Source organism: Lactuca virosa, chromosome 4 (assembly GCF_052849685.1).
Source record: "Lactuca virosa cultivar CGN04683 chromosome 4, Lactuca_virosa_CGN04683_v6, whole genome shotgun sequence".
NCBI lineage: Eukaryota > Viridiplantae > Streptophyta > Magnoliopsida > Asterales > Asteraceae > Lactuca > Lactuca virosa.
In genome coordinates, this window is record NC_136429.1 from 380727685 (window position 1) to 380753412 (window position 25728).

A 25728-nucleotide genomic window follows, 5' to 3' on the forward strand; every position below is an offset into this window, starting at 1 on the left:
GGAACATGTAAAGTCATAATTAAAACTTTAGTTCCAATCCCTTGAATTTTTAAAAAAATTAAAATTCAACCTTTATACTTTATAATATTATAAGTTTAATAATATTTATATATGTATAAGAACAAAAGTCGTCTTACCATTAGTAGGCCTCATTCACGAAGCCGGTCTATAAGGGGGGTATAAGGTTACTGCTTATAAAATGGCAGTTTAATGGGTGTCCACTCTCACCCACCGCTTCCTTGACCGGTGGAGGGTCGTTAGCCGAACGGGTAGGACAAGGACTATAATTCTCCTTTCATTAAAAGTATTAATGATAAATACTAAGTAACTAAACATTTATAAATTCCCAATCTTAGTTACTTAGGAAAATGTGAATAAGGTGCTAATCCATGAAATTACACTTTGTGCATTGTTTAAGCCGTTAGTGGAGCGTGTGTGGTTAACCGGCACACTAACCTAGATTTAACAAGGTAGGAAAAGGGTAACTTAATGTTTATCATAGTATCGGTGGAGCGTGTGTGGTTAACCGACACATCGATTGAGGGGTAAATGTTAAGGGTACGGAGTATATTTGCATGGTTACTTCACACCTTGTTTTGTGATCCTCGGCATCCCAGTAACAAAACCTGAAGGGCACACTCGAGATTGAAATATGCCATTGAAAAGTTCAATGAATCTCATAAGAATCTAGGAGTTTCAAAACCAATTAAAACCTAATTATACATTTCGTTTATCTTGGTGGAAATTGGTGAATCGTCATTCACCTACCTTCAAATATTTTATAGCTTGGATTACGGCATCCCTCTTCCAAGTTATAAAATAGTTTGTTGGGTCCTAGCCTTAATATTTTCTATTGGGTGTTATATTAAGGACTTAAATCAACTTTACTTGAATTTCTCCCATTGTTCATGTCTGGTTTAGACAACAATGATCTTCCCAAATCAATCTTTCCTAATGAATATGACTTCCCGAGTTTGGCTCATGGAAGTCATACTTCTCTTCCTCCACCTCCTCCAATTATTCTCCCTGACCCACAAGTTTAAGGACTTGAAAAGTTCAAGATCACTCAAGCCCTAATGGCTAGCAAGGTCTGTGTGTGACCACATCTTGGAGATGAAGTCACATATTGACAAGCCGGGAGAGTTGGGTGTCAAAAGTCTTAAGAAAGATGGATGTTCCATCACTTTCTAAGTTACATAGTGAGTTCCTTTGGGACTACTATGAGATAGACTATGACAAGACCCTTAATGATCTTATCTATTTGCTAGGTGCTGCTGAATCAGAAATGATTTAAGGCCTAGAAGAGCAAATTTGATTAGAAGATCAACTTCCCAAACTTCCATGGACTTTGAAAAATGGTAACATTGGATATCCAGAAAAGCTTTTTCTTCCCAATGGAAATGGATTGGCCATAGTCAACTCGGTTGACCAAATGGTAAAGAGAAAGTCATGTCTGAGATAGTCCAGTGCATCATTTCCAAAGAGTCATATGTTTCTGTTGCCAAAGGAAGGGGCATTGATTGCGAAGGTGCCTATTTACCTGAAAGATCATAAGCTTGATCAATTCAAGTAGTTTGACTCTTCTTCACGTAAAAGTCCACTATCTAACTCTGTTAAGTTTCTATTTTGAGATTCTTGTTACATGATGTGACTGGGTCACATGTTGATGTTTTAAGAATCAAAGAAAAGTGAAGAAACTTAAAGGAAGTCTATGCTGATTCTGATCACGAAGATGGATCTCGATCGCATGGTTCGATGATCAGACTTTTGAGCTACTGCTTAAGAGTTGTGATAAATTGCTTAGGAATAAGAAACAACATAGTTTTCATATGCATCTACATTGTAAGGATAAGTTTTTCCGCAAGTTTTAAATAAAAGAAAAGTTTGATTTTATTTATTTTAAGTATCCTTACAATGGCATTTGTGAAAAATAGTTGTTTATATGATTCCATTGATAGCAATATTGGAAAAATGGATTTGATTCTGTCGTTTGTGGTAGTGTTATAAATTACCAAATAAGGAAAGATTCTCATCACCCAAGCTTCAATTGGACCGAAACTTGGAATCATACAAGGTGTTTAGTGTGATGTATGAGAAATTTCAACTTTGGAAAATTAAGACGAGTTCCGTGTTCACATGTATATGTGGCTCAAGAGAAGGACTAAGGGATCAAGTACACATTCTTGTGCACTAGCCAAAGTTAACCACAAAAGATGGATAAGACTATTCGTCATGATTTACTAAGGTTTAGTAAATATGATTATACTTACAAGCTTAAGTATAATTCCGAGACATTGGAAAAATTTCAATGTATGACAGAACGAATAAGAAGAATCAAATTAGGCAGAAGGATAAAAGTTTCTCAAATCTGAAAAGATGGGAGAGTACTTTAGTATCATGTTTAAAGATCATCTTAATGATTTTGAGACCTTATCACAATTCATCCTCTAAGTGCATTCTGATAGTTAAGAAGAGGTGTTATGAATTGTTGAAGTGGTTAAATCAAGAAGATGATTCATACATCGTTCCAAAAACAATTCTTAGAGTTATACTCTAAGATTGTAACTTGAGTGATATATCTTAAAGAAGGTTTGAAACACTTGTCAAATTAAAGAGTAAAAGTTTTCTACTCTTGTACATTTGAAATTGGTAAGTTGTGATGTGTTGGATAGAACAAAGACCAACTAAGGACAATTGTGTTAAGTGTCTGTCTTGATTAGAATCCACACTATCTCTTGAATATTTGGCAAAAAAGTCTTATAGGTCAAGGAGACAGTGGAAGTCTAAAAGATCCTGAAAGGGTTTCAATAAGTAATCAAGAATAAAACCTGTATTTCATCACTAGCACACAACTAGAGGTTTATAACCTGTCGTGTTGACATTTCTGTGCCCATTCCAGTTAAGTTGGCTATACATTTGAGTTCTACATGTTCTCAATTGTTTACATAGCTACTTGGAAGCAATGGCAGGCCCTTGAGCTGCCAGGTGGCAAGAAGTTAAGATTGCACAAGTTCAATCCATATGAGTTAGGATTTGTCACTAACCTAGTCTTGTGATTATGGTTTTGACAAATTCACGTGGATAAGAACACATACACCATAAAATCTCAGTGTCATAAGGTTTCTCTCCGATTCATGGAAATGATGGTGAGGAAATTATTTCACTAAGTAGATTTTAAGTAGATAGCGATTGTGATATTTGCAGTTCTCAATGTCGTTAGTGGAGTGTACGTGGTTAACCGGCACACTAACATTGACTTATGAGAAATGGAAAAAAAAAGTCTAAACAATTGAGACTATGATTGTGGCATCCCTTTTTCATAGTTCTGAAATTGTTTAGACACACCTGTGAGCTATCTAAGATAAGGTGTATGATTTTGATAAAGTCTTATCAAAGCAATCTATTATCAGAAATCTGAACTTTGGTAAGAATGTCAATAAAGTATTGACTTCTAGAGGTCCAACTGTTTTCTGGAAACATGTCAAAGCTAGTGGGAGCATAAGTGTTATGCTAATAATCATCATGTTAGTGGGAGCATGATAATTATGATAAGTATTGCAAGTTAGCAATGTTAATTATAGAAAACAAAAGTTTCAATTCTTGAGGTTGCAGGGGATGGAAAAGTTGTTTTGCTATAATTAAGGGAGAGGAAATTATACTTCATGTCAATTCTAAAAGGCTTAGAGTGAGATTCTAAGCTTAGATTGAAATTTTATTCATCTTTAGTCAAGAATATATATATGAATTTCATGTTGGATTGGTTCAACTTAAGGAAATTTTATATATTGCGTTCTCAAAATTCGATTATGATGACGACATCCCTCTTCATAGTGAATAGTTGAAAACATGGCAAATAAAAATATTGTAGCAAAAGACTGGTCTAGAATCATGTCTTTATGTGAGACATCATGAATCGTGTCCCATTTGCTTTGGGTACAAGATCGATTACATGTGCTATAATATTTATCGTTTCCAAATTTTCCAAATGCTTTGGGGCATAAAGGAGGGAAAAGGTCTAGAATTGGATGTGACTAAAGTGATTAAGCAATTGTCGAGGACAATCTAAGGTTTTACCAAAAATTGGTTGCTCAAGGATAGTCGGAAGTATAGTGTTAACTTTGGAAGGACCATATTGACATAATCTGAAAAGAGACAACCCTTGTTCCGAAGGGGTAGTCAAAGTGGGAATATGGAGTTGTCTCCATAGGTGGAAGTTATATGTGTAAGATTAGAAAAACTTAATGCAAGAAGCATGCTCAAAGTTATGTACTTTGAATATGAGACTTAATTTCCATGAAGTTGATCTTCATTGGAATTCCATGTAATGACTGTTGACAAGTTTTGTGACTTTGTACACATTCATTACAAGAGGGTCAGTGCATATAAGTTTAAAATCTAAACAGATTTCGATAAATGATAGGAATTTGGAATTCTTACATTTTTTTTATAAGGATTTGGGAGTGTGAAAAGAGAATCATTGAAATTATGTTCAATTGATCTAGTTCACAAACAAAAGGATCATAGACAAACATAGAGTGCATACTTGGTGTATGGCAAAGCTATTGTTTAGAAAAACATAGTGTACATGCTTGGAGCATGGAACAACTAGTGTTTTTAATTCAGGTATAAAGTTGATAAAACCGAAACAATGAATAATGAGTAATCAGTATGGTGATAAATAAAAGTGGTCTATTTATATTCATAGGGTTTGATACCATATTTGATTCATTTATTCTTGTGTTTCACTTTGCATGTTTTGACTTCCATAATAACTAGGTTATTCTTCCGGAATGACTAAGTTATTCAAACCATCCACAGTCGGTCATATGTTGGAAGTAGATATGAATCAAGACTGTCATGGGTTGGCTTGTAGAGGTCTATGTTGGTGGACAAAGTTGTGCTACAACCCTCATGAGTGCTCATAAGTTCTGAGTATTGGATTCAACTCGCGCTCATTTGAATCACTTCATGGATTTTATCACGAGTGATCATGTGACGATAATATCGTATATTCTTTAAACCTAGAGATATGAGTTGTTAGTATGAGTTGATAGTACATTGATTGCACGAAAACGCATTGGTAACTCGTTGTTATAAAACATGCCTTTGTGTATGATTCAACAAGTAGCACAATAAGCCATATGAGTCGAAGTTTATCCATTCCTTTTACCTTCGGGATAAAAGCGATATCTGTGGGCCCCTCGATGATTTAATGATGACACATGTGAGTGCTTGGCCAAGCCAAGACTGATTTGATTTGTTCAATCAGTCAGTCATCATAAATCGGAAATCGGTAAACAACAAATGGACAGAGAGAATGATTGATAATCCATGTCTCAGTCCATATGATATCTAGAATGGAGGAATATTGATAATACATTGACAAAGGTCGGAGTTCGTTGACAAGATCAGAGTTTGACAGTGGCTTTAAGAGCTACGATTGCCAGTTGGTTTTTGAAGTCATACTCAATAATAGTTTTAGACTTATCCAAGTGGGAGACTGTTGGATTAATGTCTAAGTCCATAACTATATTTGGTATGTACTTGACCCGACTCGGCATGGTCCATTTTGGTTGCACTTCACCGGCACAATTTATATGGATAGTCTTTTGAGAATAGTATATTTATGATTTATATTAATATATTATAAGCTCTAATATATTAATATATAATCATATTATTTAATGAGTATTGATCAAGAATTAATTTATAATTAATTAAGTGATGAAAAGGAACTAATTAAATATGGACTCTTAGATATATATGTGTAGTGGGCCAAGTTCATTTAGGTTGGGCTAAGTCTTCATGGATAGTCCATGGAGCTTCAACCCATGGATCCTAGGAAATGAAAGGTCATGGGTATTAGGGTTTAACCTTAATCCTCCACACTATATAAAGGGTCTTATGGTTCATGAAATTAAGCTAGTGGCTAGTGTGGATACACTAAAGAGGGCAATTACCGATTTCATAAGTGTGAGCCAAGTATCCATATTCTCTAAAGGTTTTCCAAGGTGTTTTGGTGATTTGTGATTTCACTTGAGGCTTCCACACTATTGGGGCTAAGCTCTTAAAGTTCAAGACTTCAAGCTTCATTAAAAGGTATGTATTCTAACTTGTTATATTACCCAAGTATGCTAGATAGGGTAATACCTTGGAATATTCATATTTGCATGTATAGTAGAGAAAACATAGATCCAAGGTATTTAGGGTTGCATGTACACTTAGGAGTGTTAGAATGCTCAAAACCCATCATGTTTGAGGTTGACGGTGATGACTCTGGTGTTGGACACCATTATGGAGGCTCACGTTGAGGCCATGAGGCCGGAGAACCACAAGAGAGAGCGGGTGATCGGGCAGGTGTCTGAGTTCGTTGCCGATAGCCGAGGGCTTATGACCTTTCAGGGTTGGATTTGGGTGCCATTTGAGGGCGGGGCACGTACCATTCCGATGGAGGAGGCGCACAGATCGAGGTTCTCGATCCATCCCGGGGCCACTAAGATGTATTTGGACCTAAAGAGAGACTATCGGTGGCCCTGTATGAAGAGGAATGTTGCGTGGTTCGTGGAGAGGTCCTTGACCTGTCGCAGGGTTAAGGACGAGCACCAGCGTCCGCATGTCAAGTTGCAGCCACTTGAGTTTCCCTAGTGGAAGTGGGAACATATTTCCATGGATTTTATCACCAAATTGCCGAGGACTGCGAGGGGTGTCGATGCAATTTGGGTGATCGTTGACCGGCTGACGAAGAGCGCTCATTTCCTTGCCATCAGTGAGAGCTCTTCCGTAGAGAGACTGGCAGAATTGTATGTGAGAGAGGTGGTATCGTGGCATGGAGTACCGATCTCGATTGTGTCAGATCGAGATGTGTGATTCACTTCCAGGTTCTGGAAGAAATTCCATGAGGAGTTGGGTACGAGGCTGCATTTCATTACCACATACCACCCACAGACGGACGAACAGAGTGAGCGGACGGTTCAGACGCTCGAGGACATGCTTCGTGCATGTTTATTGGACTTTGGAGGAAGTTGGGACACGTATTTGCCGTTGGCTGAGTTTTCTTATAACAACAGCCACCATTCGAGTATCGGTATGACTCCATTTGAGTTGCTGTGTGGGAGGAGGTGTCGGACTCCTATTTGCTGGAGAGAGGTCGGGCAGCGAGTGTTGGGTAGCACTGAGTTAGTGCTTCAGACGACATAGCAGATACAACAGGTCAGGCAGAGGTTGTTGACAGCTCAGAGTTGCCAGAAGAGTTATGCGGATAGGCGACGATCCGAGCTTGATTTTAAGGTGGGAGATTTCGTACTCTTGAAGGTATCTCCTTGGAAAGGAGTGATCCGATTCAGGAAGAGGGGCAAGTTGGGGCCCCGATACATTGGTCCGTTCAGGGTGACCGCCAGGGTGGGCAGGGTAGCATATCGTTTGGAGCTACCTGCGGAGTTGGGTCAGATTCATGATACCTTCCACGTGTCTCAGCTGAGGAAGTGTATAGCCGACGAGTCGGCGGTGGTGTCGTTGGAGGATATTCAGGTGAATGCGAGCCTCAATTTTGTTGAGAGTCCAGTTGCGATTATGGATCGAAAGATCAAGGTCCTGAGAAACAAGGAGGTGCCCCTGGTTCGGGTCCAGTGGCAACATCGGAGAGGGTCCGAGCTGACTTGGGAGCCAGAGTCGGAGATGCGGGAGCAGCATCCAGAGTTATTTGCAGAGCGAGACTTCGAGGAAGAAGTCTTATTCTAGTGGGGGAGAATTGTAACATCCGGATTTTCGGGTATGTTATTTTGAATTATTTATTTTGAGGATCATTGATCTACTCGACGAGTTGGTGTTATAACTCGTCGAGTAGAAGCGGGGTAGCCACGTGAGTTTAATGAACTACTCGACGAGTCGAAGAGTAGACTCGCCGAGTAGGCGCTGTAAGTGGAAACCCTAAATCCCCGGGCCTGCACCCTATTTAAAGGACCTTATGGCCCTTATTTGCGGCTACCTTCGTCTTTGAGAGTACCAGAGCATCTGTGAGTCTTGTGAGTGAGAAAGGAGGCCATTGTTCACCATTTCTTGTGTGTTTTAGCAAGAAGGAAGGAGGAAGGACAAGCTAGGCGGGTTGGGGAGCTTATATCTACTTCCATTTGATCAGAGGAAGCTGTTGGAGGTATCAATCTGTCACACCCCAAAATCGGAACGGCGGAAACGTTCTGGGGTGGAGGACGTCATGTACAGTATCACAACAATGCATAATAGTAAAGACAAGCAACAACATCCATTGCATTAATATAATAATTGTAATACAAGCGTGTTTTGTATAGTTTGTAAGACACCAAAAGTATAATCAAAATAAAGATGAGTCTTGTATGTGCTCCATCTTCTCAAAAGCTTCATCTGTACCTATCTACTGTGACCTGAGAATACAAGTTGTTTTGAAAGAGTTTATCAGCATAAAGCTGGTGAGTTCATAAGTATTTAGTGTCATTGCTTGTATAAAAATGTTTGTAACAATGTAATATAGAAACTGATTTCAAATGTTTGTAAATAGTATACTCCCTAGAAAATCCTATATTTTCCAGTAAAAAATAGTCTTCTACCAAGGCCCGATTATTTGTATGTTTGTTCTTTTGTAAATGTAAGGGTTTTCCCAAGTGAAACTATCTGTATGAAAATATAGTTTACTTCAACGAGTATGTGATAGAATCACAAAGTAGTGAAATACAGACTCCAGGTGGTACTAAATGTACAGTACGCCTCGGAGAGTCTAAAGTAGAAATATGTAGACTCCAGGTGGTATTAAATGAACAATACGCCTCGAAAAGTCTATTTTTGCCTTTAATTCTTTATTTGTTAATTAAAGGTTTGAATGTGAACTCGTATGTAACCATGCTGATCGACGGCTGAATATCTGACGACCCTCCAGGTCATATGTAGTGAGGTAACATTCTGTCATCCCTTGGCCTTTCGGCTGGGACTGTAGCTAGCAGTCGGGATGTGGGAGTGTCTGTCCCGTATAGATCTATACACACAATGCCCGCTCTCCCTCTAGGAGACTCTGGTTACAATGTGATACCATAATGAAGTGTCGTATTGAGAAGTAGTATGTCACATTCTGTTTATAGTATTCAAATGTTTATGTAGTATGTCATAGTGTAGTAATGTTTTCTCTGTACTAGTGTATAGTATGTTCTCTTGTATAGTGTATAGTATTCAAATGTTTATGTCGTTGTAATAGTAGTAGTGAGTAGTAAAACCTTAACTATACCTATTATAGTTAAATAGTAATGTTGTAGGTATGCCTTTGTTACACAAAGTTACCGGACTGAAGTGAAAGCCTTTATATCCAACACATGTATATATGATATATAACTAAGAATTCAACGATATTCGGACAAATAACAGGGTACCCTAAGTCCACAACCAAAAAAGGAACAGGAAGTAAGGTGAGCTATCAGTCCTAAGTCCTTCAAGTCTTACTTATATAAATATATTAGTGTAGATATGAGTTTGAAAACAATGCAAGTTTAAAAGAATTTTGCAAACAGTTTTAGTATATAAAAGTTTGATAAAAGGGTTTAGAAACGCTTGAAAAACATAAGTTGGATAGTAACTTGAAAGTAGTAGTAAATCTTCCTGTTTGTTCTAGTCATTAATCACATATGATTAAAGCAATAACTAGGATGCTTCAACTTGTATTCCCCCCCCCCATAAAAGCATTTAAAATTATTTCAAAGGTTGATTAAGGGGGTATGAACTCACCTGCAGTGAGTGGTTTGGATGGAAGTGTCGGATAGGATGCTAAGTGTCAAGTGAGGACTTGAACACACACACGGATCCTATTTAACATGTAATGATACATATATGTATCTAATTAGTCATTTTAATAACTAATTTATCAAGTAAGGACACCCTAATACATGGATAACACTTTGATTTAAGTGTTAGGAGTACATAAGAGTTGCATCTAAGGAGAGTATGGCCCCACATTGGAGTTTACTTCTCATTTGGTAACCCTACATGTGTTTACAGTTTTTGGTCATTTCCCCCATGAGTTTACGGCCGTAAACTCATGGTAAATTGTTCCATTGTGTGTTTTAAGGTCTTTAACCCCTCAAGGAAGTGTTCTAGGTTTGTATCAAAGGATTAGGAAGGGACTAGGGCTCAAAATGGCCCTTCATTGGAGTTTACGGTTCTTGGACCACTCCTTGGAGTTTACGGTCGTAAACCCTTGAGTTTACGGTTGTTAACCCATGAGTTTACGGACGTAAACTCATGGCCACTAGTACCATTTCGTGATTTGGGGTCTTTAGCTCATGCATGCAAGGTTCTAGTCCGATATCCAAGCCCTAGAAGGTGTTGGGGGCACTTAAACACCACTTGATGGTGTTTACGGTTCAAGGAGATCCCTTAACTGTGAACCCATGTGTTCTTGGGGATCTTTGATGTTTTCCAATGGTTTAGCAAGTATACTAAGCAAACAACTAGATAGGAAGAGTGTACTTACTTATAGGAAGCTTGTAAGAGTGTTTAAGGACCAAAAACTCTAGTGTGTGTTCTTGGTGTTCTTGGTGTTTTGGAGAACACTTGAAGATCTAAGTAAAAATGAAGAATTCATGGATGAAATGATGTATAACAACTAGATGAAAGGTTATAACAACAAATCAAGCGAAGAAAAACTTACATTTTTGGAAGATTGGAATGAGAGTGTTATGATACTTGAGAGAGAAGTTGGGAGTTCTTTAGTTTGAAAGTTGGAGAATGAAGGAATGAAGAGTAAACTCATGCTATATGCATAAGTTCATGGTCAAAGGGAGTTTACGGCCCAAACTCCTCATGTTTGGCCGTAAACACCTAGTTAAGGTGTTATTTGTTTAATCGTTACACAACACTCCTAAAAGACACTTCCTTTTATTTGTTCGTTTGACGAATTTAAATTAAAAACACCCAAACAGACTTTAAACCGGCTAAAAATGTACTGAAATGAATTTGACAAATACTTGTAGTGCTTGACTGTAGAGTTTACACAAATGAAAATTTCAGGTTGTCACATCATCCCCCCGTTAGAGGGAATTTCGTCTCGAAATTAGAGTTCAAGCAACTAAGTTATTACAAAATAACTAAGCAAAAAAATGAGGATATTTAAGTTTCATTTGATCCTCGCGCTCCCATGTGAATTCCGGTCCTCGCTTGGCGTTCCAGCGAACCTTCACTACCGGGATACAACTTTGTTTTGTTCGTTTGACCTCTCGGTCCATGATCTCTACAGGTTCTTCCACGAAGTTGAGGCTCTCCTTGATCTCGATCTCGTCGAGTGGGATTACAAGAGTCTCATCGGATAGGCACTTTTTCAAGTTCGAGACGTGGAAGGTAGGATGTACATTAATAAGTTCGCGGGGTAGGTTGAGTTTGTAAGCTACAGGGCCGATTCTAGCGAGAATCTCGAAAGGCCCTATGTATCTTGGATTTAGCTTTCCACGCTTTCCGAAGCGTATCAAGCCCTTCCAGTGTGAGACTTTCAAAAGGACTCGGTCTCCCACCTGGAACTCCAAAGGTTTCCTTCGTTTGTCTGCGTAGCTTTTCTGTCGGTCTCTAGAGGCTTTCAATCGTTCACGAATCAGAACGATCTTCTCTGCCGTTTCCCGAATGATTTCAGACCCGTGATAGTGCTGTCAGGAACTCATCCTTTAGCTAACTGAGTGTCACCCACCTCAGACCAGCACAGAGGAGATCTGCACTTCCGGCCGTAGAGGGCTTCAAATGGAGCAGCCTTGATGCTCGTGTGATAATTGTTGTTGTAAGAGAATTCGACGAGGGGTAAGTGAGTATCCCACGCCTTCCCAAAGTCGATCACACAGGCTCGTAACATATCTTCTAAGTTTTGAATAGTTCTCTCACTTTGTCCGTCGGTCTGTGGATGGTAGGCTGTACTCATGTCCAGCCTCGTTCCTAAGGAGCTTTGTAATGACTGCCAGAACCTCGAAGTGGATCTACTATCTCTATCAGAGATAATAGATATAGGAACACCATGCAATCGTACTATCTCCCTAATGTAGGTTCTAGTAAGCTTCTCCATTTTGTCTATTTCTTTGATAGGCAGGAAGTGTGCGTACTTGGTCAATCTGTCGACGATGACCCAAATGGTATCAAGCCTACCCGTTGTCTTGGGTAGCTTGGTTATGATGTCCATAGTGATCCGCTCCCACTTCCATTTAGGTATCTCCGGTTGCTGGAGTAGACCTGATGGTTTCTGGTATTCGACATTCACCTTGGCGCAAGTAAGGCATTTACTTACGAAGGTAGCGATCTCCGCTTTCATGTTAGGCCACCAGTATGACTTTTTAAGATCCAAATACATCTTATCTGAACCCGGGTTGACGGAATATCGAGTGTTGTGCTCTTCCTTCATGACTAAGTCTCTGAAGCCACCGTGTCTCGGTGTCCAGATCCGGTCCATGAGATATAAGGCTCCGTCACCCTTGACTTCTAAATTTTTATCCATTCCACGCAGGGATTCTCCCGTCACATTTTTAGGTTTTAAGGCTTCGAGCTGAGCCTCCTTAATTTGTGCGGATAGATGCGAATGGATAGTCATTGTTAATGACTTGACTCTTCGGCCAGAATATTCTTTTCGACTTAAGGCGTCTGCTACTACGTTGGCTTTACTCGGATGATAACGAATTTCGCATTCGTAGTCATTGAGTAGTTCGACCCACCATCGGTGTCTCATATTGAGCTCCTTCTGGTTGAATATGTGTTGTAGGCTTTTGTGGTCTGTGAAGATAGTGCTCTTTGTACCATACAGGTAGTGTCTCCAGATCTTCAGGGAAAATACAACCGCTCCTAATTCGAGATCGTGTGTGGTGTAGTTGACCTCGTGTGTCTTCAGCTCTCTTGAGGAGTAGGCGATGACCTTACCTTGTTGCATTAGAATACAGCCAAGCCCCTGGTTTGACGCATCGCAATAGACCATGAAGTCTTATGTTCCTTCGGGGAGGGACAGTATCGGTGCGGTGCACAAGGCTCGTTTCAGCGTTTGGAACGCCTTCTCTTGTTTCTCATCCCAGTCAAAGGCCATGCCTTTCTGGATCAATGTAGTAAGGGGTTTCACAATTCGAGAGAAGTTCTGAATGAACCTGCGGTAGTAGCCAGCACGGCCTAGAAATTGACGAATTTCCGTAGATGTCTTCGGTGCTGACCAGTTCTCAATGGCTTTAATTTTGGATGGGTCTATGTGGATTCCCTCTTCACTAACCACGTGTCTTAAGAATTCGACTCTTCGGATCCAAAATTCGCATTTAGAGAACTTCGCATAAAGTTTCTCTGATCGTAAGGTTCCTAGGACTTATCGTAAATGATCGCTATGTCCCTCCTTACTTCGAGAGTGGATAAGTATGTCATCGATGAAAACGATGACGAACTGATCCAAGTAAGGATGGCATACCCTATTCATTAAGTCCATGAATACCGTGGGCGCATTGGTCAATCCGAATGGCATCACTACGAACTCGTAGTTTCCGTAACGAGTTCAGAAGGCTGTCTTCGGAACATCCTCCTCAAGCACTTGTAACTGGTGATACCCTGACCTCAGATCAATCTTGGAAAAGTAGCTCGCCCCTTGCAGCTGGTCAAATAAATCGTCTATGCGAGGAAGGGGGTAACGATTTTTTACTGTAAGCTTGTTGAGTTCACTGTAATCGATGCACATACGGAACGGTCCGTCTTTCTTCTTCACGAACAAGACTGGCGCTCCCCAGGGTGAAAAGGTTGGTCTTATGAAGCCCTTGCTGAGTAGTCCGTTAAGTTGACCGGACAGTTCTTGCATCTCAGCAGGTGCTAGACGATAGGGCGATTTGGCTACGGGGGTCGTTCCTGGAATTAAGTCGATTCGGAACTCGACTTGACGTTGCGGGGGTAATCCTGGGAGTTCTTCTGGGAAAACGTCAGGAAAATCACGTACTACGGGGAGGTCTTTTAGGTCTTTTGTTTTCTGGCTCGTATCGACAACGTGCGCCAGGAATGCACGATATTCCTTATGCAAGTACTTTTGGGCTTGAATACTCGAGATGATACGAAGGCTCGTACTGGGTTTGTCTCCGTAGATCAACAAGGTTTCATGATTCGGTAGGTTCAGGCGGACTGCTTTTTCGAAGCACATAATGTTGGCACGATAAAGACTCAGCTAATCCATGCCTATAATGACGTCGAAACTCTGGATAGCTACTGGTATGAGGTCGATTGGGAATGAATGATTATCTAGCGTGAGGGTACAACCTATGTAAATCTCATTAGAATTCTATGTTTTTCCGTTGGCCATTTCTACGATGAAGGTTTCTTTTAGTGCTTGTGGTGCTTGATTAAGTAAGTGTTTAAATTTTTGATTTACGAAGCTCCTTTCTACCCCACTATCGAATAGGATACAAGCATAAGAGTTATCGAGAAGGAACGTACTTAATAGCAAGTAGTCTTCCCGCTCCTCCCGCATTCCCAGCTTACAGACAGTTTCTTTTGAAATGCCCTGTCTCGCCGCACCCGTAGCAGGCTTGACTCACTCCGGTACCGGGAACCTGGGTGATGGGTTTGGGTTGTGTTCTGCAAAACCGGGCGGTATGGCCCTTCCGGTCGCAATTAGTGCAGTGCATTTCACGGCAGGGGCCGTTATGATGGAAAGAGAACTTAGTGCACTTGGGTAGACTCCCTGCATAAGGTTTAGCTGGTACAGAGGCAGCAGGAGTAGTGGCAGCATGGACAGCCACTGTCTGTTGGTTCTGGGAAGAGGATTGAGCTGATTTGCCCTTCTTCCCGTCCCAACGCTTCCTTTTGTTGCCAGATGTCTTGGTTGGTGCGGGGGTAGTCATTGTAGTTGTTGATGGAGTAGAAGCAACTTCGTGATTGATGAGTCTTTGGGCCAATTCTTTGGCACTATCGAAGGTCGCAGGGTGTGATGCTAGAACGTTCCCTCGATATGGGGGTACTAGACCCTAGATGTATTTTTAGATCTTTTTGCTTTCGGTGGGGACCATGTTAGGACATAGAGCCACCAGGTCGCAGAACCTGGCTGTATAAGCCAGTATGTCGGAACCCTGCATTTTGAGGTTCCACAGCTCGTCCTCCAGTTTCTGAATTTCGCCCCTCGGGCAGTACTCCCTCGTCATAAGGTCCTTTAGTGTATCTCAGCCCATGGCATTAGCTGTTACCAGTGAGAGTGATTTGACATGGCCATTCCACCACGTCAGGGCCCTTTCGATGAAGGTGCAAGCAACGAACTTTATCTTTCTTCCCTCAGGGCATGAGCACATCTCGAAGATTGCTTTTGTTCTCTCAATCCATTGGGACAGTGCAATAATCCCTCCGGTTCCGTTGAAGTATGTAGGTTTGCAGCTGATGAAATCTTTATAAGTACATTCTCGTGCACGTGGATGGATTTCACCATGGCTAGAGTTAGTGCCAGTCCCCGTTCCACTAACGCCACCAGAGTTTACTTGAGCCATGGCAGCGGTCACATCTGCGGTCACAGCTGCCTGAAACACCACCGCATCAAACTGCGGAGGGGGTGGTGGTGGTGGAGTTTGATTCGTAGGCGTGTTTCTGGTCGGACGCTTTCGAGGTGACATCTTTTACTGAAAGTTCATAAAGATGATGATAATAGTAAGAATCGATTGTAAGTATGATGAGCATGATCCATGGACTAAATCACCATAGTCCAAATATCAGATGGAGTCATAACAATAGAGTAGGGAACAAAAGAGTACAGACTTTCCCATAGGTCGGGCAACTGCCAATATTACTAGTATTAATGATGTAAAATGAGTTCAGGAAAGATGACCTAACAGTAGGTCTTACATCAAACCATAAGGGAAACTGTTGGCAACTTAGATGTCTAGTTAGAGTACTTTCAAAGTTAGGGATGTTTACAGACAAGTGAAACAGAGATACTGAGGAGAAAGGCTATTCTTTTAAGAAGAGAAAGGATGAGCAGATAATCCCCTACGGGCAACGGGCACCCCTTGGGCGAACCCTTAAGTCAGCCATGGTATCTACGCGAGAATAGGGGGAAAAGAATAGTTAATAGACGTACTAATCTAAGATAGTTATAAGATGATCGTTATTAGTTGATTCAATACTTGCATAGTGCATACTATTTACATGCAACCAAAACAGGATAGACCTTCGAATAAGTGACCCTAACTCTAAATCCATAACCAAACAAGGAACAGGAAATAAAGCAAAGATCACAGATTCTAAGTCTATAGCGCCTTAGTCACATGTAACCTTAGAGTATCCACTTAGCAACTATTTCCCTACTAGTAACGACCCTTTTAGTTCTCACATATGTTATTTATAGTAACGCATAATACTCCTATAGTATTCTGTTCTAACGTTCTTGTTGTAGTAGTGTTGGTAAGTTTTTAGACTTGTGGCAACATTACAATCATTCTTAGGCACATGCTAGTCACTCCTTAGAAAATATAGTTGATCAGGCTATATCCCCTTAGGTTTGACTGTATGTCTCTAAGCCTAATTGTGATGTTCAACAATCATAATGCTTTTGTTATGTTCTAGTATGATACTGACCTTGGTACGAGTAGATGTATGTATATACTTAGTTAAATATTTTATTATTTAAAAGTATATATTCTTGGTCAGAGTATTTTAATCCCGATGTGTTTATAGTTCGTATATCTTTTATGGGTTGATATACTTGATTCACTATAAACAGTGCTCTGATACCAATCTGTCACACCCTAAAATCGGAACGGCGGAAACGTTCTGGGGTGGAGGACGTCATGTACAGTATCACAACAATGCATAATAGTAAAGACAAGCAACAACATCCACTGCATTAATATAATAATTGTAATACAAGCGTGTTCTGTATATAGTTTGTAAGACACCAAAAGTATAATCAAAATAAAGATGAGTCTTGTATGTGCTCCATCTTCTCAAAAGATTCATCTGTACCTGTCTACTGATGACCTGAGAATACAAGTTATTTTGAACGAGTTTATCAGCATTAAGGGGGTATGAACTCACCTACAGTGAGTGGTTTGGATGGAAGTGTCGGATAGGATGCGAAGTGTCAAGTGAGGACTTAAACACACACACGGATCCTATTTAACATGTAATGATACATATATGTATCTGATTAGTCATTTTAATAACTAATTTATCAAGTAAGTACACCCTAATACATGGATAACACTTTGATTTAAGTGTTAGGAGTACATAAGAGTTGCATCTAAGGAGAGTATGGCCCCACATTGGAGTTTACTTCTCATTTGGTAACCCTACATGTGTTTACGGTTTTTGGTCATTTCCCCCATGAGTATACGGCCATAAACTCATGGTAAATTGTTCCATTGTGTGTTTTAGGGTCTTATACCCCTCAAGGAAGTGTTCTAGGTTTGTATCAAAGGATTAGGAAGGAACTAGGGCTCAAAATGGCCCTTCATTGGAGTTTACGGTTCTTCGACCACTCCTTGGAGTTTACGGTCGTAAACCCTTGAGTTTACGGTCGTAAACCCATGAGTTTACGGCCGTAAACTCATGGTCACTCCTACCATTTCGTGATTTGGGGTCTTTAGCTCATGCATGCAAGGTTCTAGTCCAATATCCAAGCCCTAGAAGGTGTTGGGGGCACTTAAACACCACTTGATGGTGTTTACGGTTCAATGAGATCCCTTGACCGTAAACCCATGTGTTCTTGGGGATCTCTGATGTTTTCCAATGGTTTAGCAAGTATACTAAGAAACCAACTAGATAGGAAGAGTGTACTTACTTATAGGAACTTGTAAGAGTGTTTAAGGACCAAAAACTCTAGTGTGTGTTCTTGGTGTTCTTGGTGTTTTGGAGAACACTTGAAGATCTAAGTAAAAATTAAGAATTCATGGATGAAATGATGTATAACAACTAGATGAAAGGTTATAACAACAAATCAAGCGAAGAAAAACTTACATTTTTGGAAGATTGGAATGAGAGTGTTGTGATACTTGAGAGAGAAGTTGGGAGTTCTTGAGTTTGAAAGTTGGAGAATGAAGGAATGAAGAGTAAACTCATGCTATATGCATGAATTCATGGTCAAAGGGAGTTTACGGCCCAAACTCCTCATGTTTGGCCGTAAACACCTAGTTAATGTGTTATTTGTTTAATCGTTACACAACACTCCTAAAAGACACTTCCTTTTATTTGTTTGTTTGACGAATTTAAATTAAAAACACCCAAACGGACTTTAAACCGGCTGAAAATGTACTGAAATGAATTTGACTAATACTTGTAGTGCTTGACTGTAGAGTTTACACAAATGAAAATTTCGGGTTGTCACACAATCCGTGCTTATTCTCGTATTTATGATGATTTAGTTGAATCTAGGGTTTCTTTATGCATTATTTAGCTTGAATCTGGAGTGTGTGAGGTCCCAAGGTGAAATGATTCTTAGATCTGGACCTTAAGAGGTCCAGAGAGCGCCTATCACTCTGCTTTATGCCATTCCTTTGAAGTTATGAGCTTAGGTGGCCATTTTAGTAGTTATTTCACCAAAAGAAGCCTTGGGTGCGTTGCATGTGAGTCAAGATTCAACCTTTACGTGGTTATTGGTCGTGGGGAAGTCAGATCTATAGTTTTGAGAAGCAGATATGACCTCAGAAGGTCATTTGAGTGTTGTCATGGGAGCAACTCGCCGAGTTCATAAGTGGACTCGACGAGTCGAGTCGGGGTTGCCCCGCGATTCGTTGCAGAGAAACCCGGCGAGTGGAGGAGGGAATCGACGTGCCAAGTGAGGCTTAGAAGGATTTAGAGGACCCGCGTGGACTCACCGAGTCGCCCGGATACACTCGACGAGTCTGGTCAAAGTTTGACCATTGACTAGAGTTGACTTCGTTGACTTTTAGGGTTGAGTCAATGTTTGGACTTGTGAGCCATTGGAGGGGTAGAATGGTCTTTTACCCTTCTTAGAGAACTTAGAGAGGGATTAGCCTAGTCTTTGGAAATCGTATTAATTAGAGTAATTATTTTATGTGATTAGGCGAAGGCTAGATCATTATTTCTGAGTTCGAGGTTTACCGAGCTATCCGAGGTGAGTCTTCTCACTATACTTTACCTTGAGTGGTAAGTAGAGTATGTGACAGAGTATCTTGTATGCTATATATGTTATGTGTTGCACTGCATTATTTCTATGTGATTTATGCTGTGTGTATTCCAGAGTTTACAGAGTTAGGACCGGAAGATCCACAGAGTTAGGACCAGAGGGTCCACAGAGTTAAGGCCAGTGGGCCCACACAGTTATAGCCTCGAGTGGCTAATATGTGTTATATGTGGTATTTTGGGGAACTCACTAAGCATTTATGCTTACAGTGTTTTGTGTTATGTGTTTCAGGTACCAGTGAGGATCGCGGGAAGGCGCCGGCATGATCAATACACACTTGTGGAGTTTTTATGTATTGTGATCTTGGGATGAATTTTATGGATTTGATATGTGATAGATGGAGATTGATAATATTTATGAATGAAATTATATTTTTAAAAGTGAAAAATTGTTTTGGAATTTACTGATGGGTTTTGAGCATTCTAACACTCCTAAGTGTACATGCAACCCTAAATACCTTGGATCTATGTTTTCTCTATTATACATGCAATTATGAACTTTCCAAGGTATTACCCTATCTAGTATACAATACTTGATACTTGGGTAATCAAATGGATAGAATACATACCTTTGTTTGATGTAGCTTGTCTCCATGAAGCTTGAGTGCCTAGTGCCCCAAGTGTGACACCTCAAATGGTTCACACAACACCAAATGCACATGGAATGACTTGAGAGAAATGGAACACTCCTTGAAATCGTCTAGCCCTCATATTCACATATTAGTGCACGATTTCTTGAGCCATGGGATTCTTTTATATGGTGGCTATTAGGGTTACACCATGTAACTCATAACTTTACCCATTCCTTATGCTCCATGGATTTTAACCTCCATGGAGTATCCATGGGTCACCCCATGGACTTAGTCCAACATAAGGAATCTTGGATCACAAGCCCACATATATAAGAATGAATGATTTAAACAATCAACCCATATATTTAACTAGTCTCCTTTTGATCACTTAATTAATTCCAAATTAATTCTTGATCAATACAAATTAAATAACCTTATTAATATATTATAACTTATAATATATTAACCAACCTTAAGTGTTATTTCTTCCATTATAGTCTATCCAAATGCATGATGCCATGCAACCCAAATGGACCATGTCGGGTCGGGTCAAGTCTAACCAATTATAGTTATGGACTTAGACATTAATCCAACAGTCTCCCACTTGGATAAGTCTAAAACTATTATTGCGTATGACTTCAGGAACCGATCAGCAATCGTAGCTCTCAAAAGCTTCTGTCGAACTCTGACCTTGTCGATGAACTCTGACCTTTGTCAATGACTTGTCCATTAGATAAGGGATCATATATTCCTCCATTCTAGATATCATATGGACTGAGACATGGATTATCAATCATTCTCTCTGTCCATTTGTTGTTTCCCGATTTCCGATTCATGATGACTGACTGATTGAACAAATCAAATCAGTCCTGGCTTTGCCAAGCACTCACATGTATCATCTTTAAATCATCAAGGGGCCCACATATATCGCTTTTATCCCGAAGGTAAAAGGAATGGATAAACTTCGACTCATATGGCTTGTTCTACTACTTGTTGAATCATACACAAAGGCACGTTTTATAACATCGAGTTACCGAATGTGTTTTCGTGCAATCAATGTACAACCAACTCATAGTAACAACTCATATCTCTAGGTTTGAAGAATATAAGATATTATTGTCTCATGATCACTCGTGATAAAATCCATGAAGTTATTCAAATGAGCGCGGGTTGAATCCAATACTCAGAACTTATGAGCACTCATGAGTGTTGTAGCACCACTTTGTCCACCAACTTGGACCTCTACAAACCAACCCATGATAGTCTTGATTCATATCTACTTCCAACATATGACCGACTGTGGATGGTTTGAATAACTTAATCATTCAGGAAGAGCGACTTAGTTATTCTGGAAGTCAAAACATGCAAAGTGAAACACAAGTATAAATGAATCAAATATGGTATCAAACCCTATGAATATAAATAAACACTTTTATTTATCACCATACTGATTACTCATTATTCATTGTTTCGGTTTTATCAACTTTATACTTGAATTAAAAACACTAGTTGTCCCATGCTCCAAGCATGTACACTATGTTTTTCTTAAACAATAGCTTTGCCACACACCAAGTATGCACTCTATGTTTGTCTATGATCCTTACTTTGTGAAATAAACCAATTCAACATAATTTCAATGATTCTAATTTCACACTCCCAAATCCTTATCGAAAAATGTGAGAATTTCAAATTCCTATCATTTATCGAAATCTGTTTAGATTTTAAAGTTATATGCACTGACCCTCCTATAATGAATATGTACAAAGTCACAAAGACTTGTCAACAGTCATTATAAGGTATTCCAATGGAGATCAACTCCATGGAAACTAAGTCTCATATTCAAAGTACATTGCTTTGGACATGCTTCTTACATTAAGTTTTCTAATCTTACACAGATAACTTCCACCTATGGAGACAACTCCATATTCTCATTTTGACTATCACTTCTGAATAAGAGATGCCTCTTTTCAGAATATGTCAATATGGTCCTTCCAAAATTAGCATTATACTTCCAACTGTCCCTGAGCAACCAATCTTTGGTAAACCTCAGATTGTCCTCGACAATTGCTTAATCATTTTAGCCATATCCAATTCTAGACCTTTTCCCTTCTTAATGCCTCTGGGCATTTGGAAAAATTTAGAAATGACAAATATTATATCACATGCAATCGATCCTGTACCCAAAGCAAATGGTACACGATTCATGATGTCTCACATAAAGACATGATTCTAGACCAGTCTTTTGCTACAATATTTTTATTTGCCATGTTTTCAAAATTTGACTATGAAGAGGGATGCCGTAATCATAATCGAATTTTGAGAACGCAACATATATAGAATTTCCTTAAGTTGAACCAATCCAACATGAAATTCATATATATATTCTTGACTAAAGATGATTAAGGTCTCAATCTAAGCCTTTAGAACTGAAATGAAGTATATCCTCTCCCTTACTGATAGCAAAACAACTTTTTCAATCCCTGCAGCCTCACGAATTGAAACTTTTGTTTTCTATAATTAACATTGCTAACTTTCAACACTAACAATAATTATCATGCTCCTACTAACATGATGATTATTAGCATAACACTTATGCTCCCACTAGCTTTGACATGTACTCAGAAATCAGCTGGATTTCTAGAAATCAATACTTTATTGACTTCCTTACCAAAGTTCAGATTTCTGATACGAGATTCTTTGATAAAACTTTATCAAAATCATACACCTTTCCTTAGATAGCATGCATGTGTGTCTAAACAATTTCAGAACTATGAAAAGGGATGCCGTAATCATAGTCTCAATTGTTTAGACCTTTTGCCATCTGCTTCAAATGTACTTGGTGGAAGTGTTTCCTCACCATCATTTTCATGAATCGGAGAGAAACCTTATGACCCTTAGATTTTATGGTGTATGTGTTCTTATCCATGTGAATCGTCAAAACCATAGTCACAAGACAAGGATAATGACAAATCCAAACTCATATGGACTGAACTTATGCAATCTTAACTTCTTGCCACCTGGCAGTACAGGGCTTGCCATTGCTTCCAAGCTGTTATGCAACCAATTGAGAACTTTCAGAACTCCTATGCAAAGCCAACTTTAACTGGAATGGGCACAGAATATGTCAACACGATAGGTTATAAACCTCAAGTCGTGTGCTAGTGAAGAACCTCAGGTTTTATTCTTGATTAGTTCTTGAAATTCTTTTTAGGATCTTTAAGACTCCCACTATCCTCTTGACATATAAGACTATCTTGCCAAATATTCAAGAGATAGTGCGAATTCTTTATCAAGACAAACACTTCACACAATTGGCCTTAGTTGGTCTTTGTTTTACCCAAAACATCACAACTTACCAATTTCAAACGTACAAGAGTAGGACACTTTTACTCTTACATTTGACAAGTGTTTTAAACCTTTCTTTAAGATATGTCATGCAAGTTACAATCTTGGAGTATGACTCTAAGAATTGTTTTGGAACGAAGTATGACTCATCTTCTTGATTTAACCATTTAAACAATTCATGAATCCTCTTCTTAGTCATAAGAATGCACTAAGATGTCCTTAGAAGACCAATTGTGATGTGGTTCTTTAATCATTAAGATGATCACAAAACATGATACTAAAGTACTCTCCCATCTTTTCAGATTTGAGAAACTTTTATCTGTCTGCCTAATTTGATTCTTCCCATTCGTTCTGCCATACATTGAGACTTTTCCAATGTTTCAGAATTATACTTAAACTTGTAAGTATAACCATATTTACTAAAATTTAGTAAATCATGACGAATAGTCTTAACGAGCTTTGTGGTGGACTTGACCAGTGCACAAGAATGTGTACTCGATCCCTTTAGTCCTTAACTTGACTCACACATCCATGTGAACAAGTCTTAATTTTCCAATGCTTGAAAGTTCTCATTCATCATACTATTCAACTTGCATGATTCCAAGTTTCTATCCAACTGAAGCCTTGGGAATGAGAATCTTTCCTTATTTGGTAAATTATGACATTACCACAAACAAAAGAATCAAGTCCATTTTTTTTTTCAAATATTGCTATCAATGGAATCATATAAACAACCATTTTTCACAAATGCCACTTGTAAGGATATTTAAAATAAATATAAAATTAAAAACTTTTATTTTATTTCAAAACTTTGCGGAAAAAACTTATCCTTATAGTGCAAATGCATACGGAAAAATTTGTTATCTATTCCTAAGCAATATATCATAACTTCTAAGTAACAGCTTCAAAATTCTGATGGGATCGAAATCCACCTACGCGATCAGAATCAGCATATACTTCCTTCAAGCTTTCTCTCTATTCTTTGATTCTTAAAACATCAACATGTGACCCAGTCACATCATGTAATGAGGATCTCAGAATAGAACTTAACAGAGTTAGATAATGGGCTCTACCTGATGTAGAGTCAAACTTATTGACTTTAACATCCTTAGGTAAATTTGGCAGCTTTGCAATCAACGCCCCTTCCTTTGGCAAAATAAACATATGGATCCTTTGGTAATGGGACTATCTCAGACTTAGCCTTTCTCTTAACCATTTGGTCAACCGGGTTGACTATGGCCAATCCCTTTCCATTGGGAAGAGAATGCTTTTTCTGGATTTCCAGTGTCACCATTGTCACTATCCATAAAGTTTTTGGGAAGTTGATCTTCTAATCAAATTTGCTTTACTATCGTTCCAAATCATTGCTGATTCAGCAGCACCAAGCAAATAGATATGATCATTAAGGTTCATGTCATAGTCTGTTTCATAGTAGTCCCAAAGGAACTCACTATGTGACTTAGAAAGTGATTGAACATCCAACTTTCTCAAGACTTTGACACCCAACTCTCCCAGCTTGTCAATATGTGACTTCATCTCTAAGATGTGATCACACATAGACCTTGCTTGCCATTAGGGCTTGAGTGACCTTGAACTTGTGGGTTAGGGAGAATAATTGGAGGAGGTGGAGGAAGTAAAGTTCCAAGAGATTTGGGAAGATCATAGATGTCTGAACTAGACATCTTTTGGGAGATATTCAAGATAGTTGATCTAAAGTCCTTAATATAACACCCAATATGAAATATTAAGGCTAGGATCCAACAACCTATTTATAACTGGAAGAGGGATGTCGTAATCCGAGTTATAAAATAGTTGAAGGTAGGTAAATGACGATTTACCAATTTCCACCATGAAAAACGAAATAATGTCATTAGGTTTTTAATTGGATTTGAAACTCCTAGATCTTTTTAGATTCATTGAACTTTTCAATGGCATGTTTCAATCTCGAGCGTGCCCTTCAGGTTTTGTGACTGGGATGCCGAGGATCACAAAACAAGGTGTGAAGTAACCATGCAAATATACTTGGTACCTTAATATTTACCCCTCAATCGATGTGCCAGTTAACCACACGAGCTCCACCGATACTATGATAAATATTAAGTTACCATTTGCCTACTTTGTTAAATCCAGGTTAGTGTGCCGGTTAACCACACACGCTACACTAACGGTTTAAACAAAGTGCAAAGTGTAATTTCATGGATTAACACCTTATTCACATTTTCCTAAGTAACTAAGATTGGGAATTTATAAGTGTTTAGTTACTTAGTATTTATCATTAATACTTTTAATGAAGGGAGAATTATAGTCCTTGTCCTACCTGTTCTACTAACGACCCTCCACCAGTCAAGGAAGCGGTGGGTGAGAGTGGACACCCATTACACTGCCATTTTATAGGCAGTAACCTTATACCCCCTTATAGACCGGCTTCGTGAATGAGGCCTACAAACGGTAAGACTGACTTGTTCTTATACATATATTTATTATTAACTTATAATACTATAAAGTATAAGGGTTGAATTTTAACTTTTAAAATTCTAAGGGCTAACTTGGAATTAAAGTGATCATGGGGAAAACTTTACAAATTCCAAAACTTGAGGGCATGTTTTGAAAATATTCAAAACTAATTAATTCCATAACTTATGTGTTTAAAGTAGTTTTAATTAAAAAAAAAAAAAAAAAAAAAAAAAAAAAA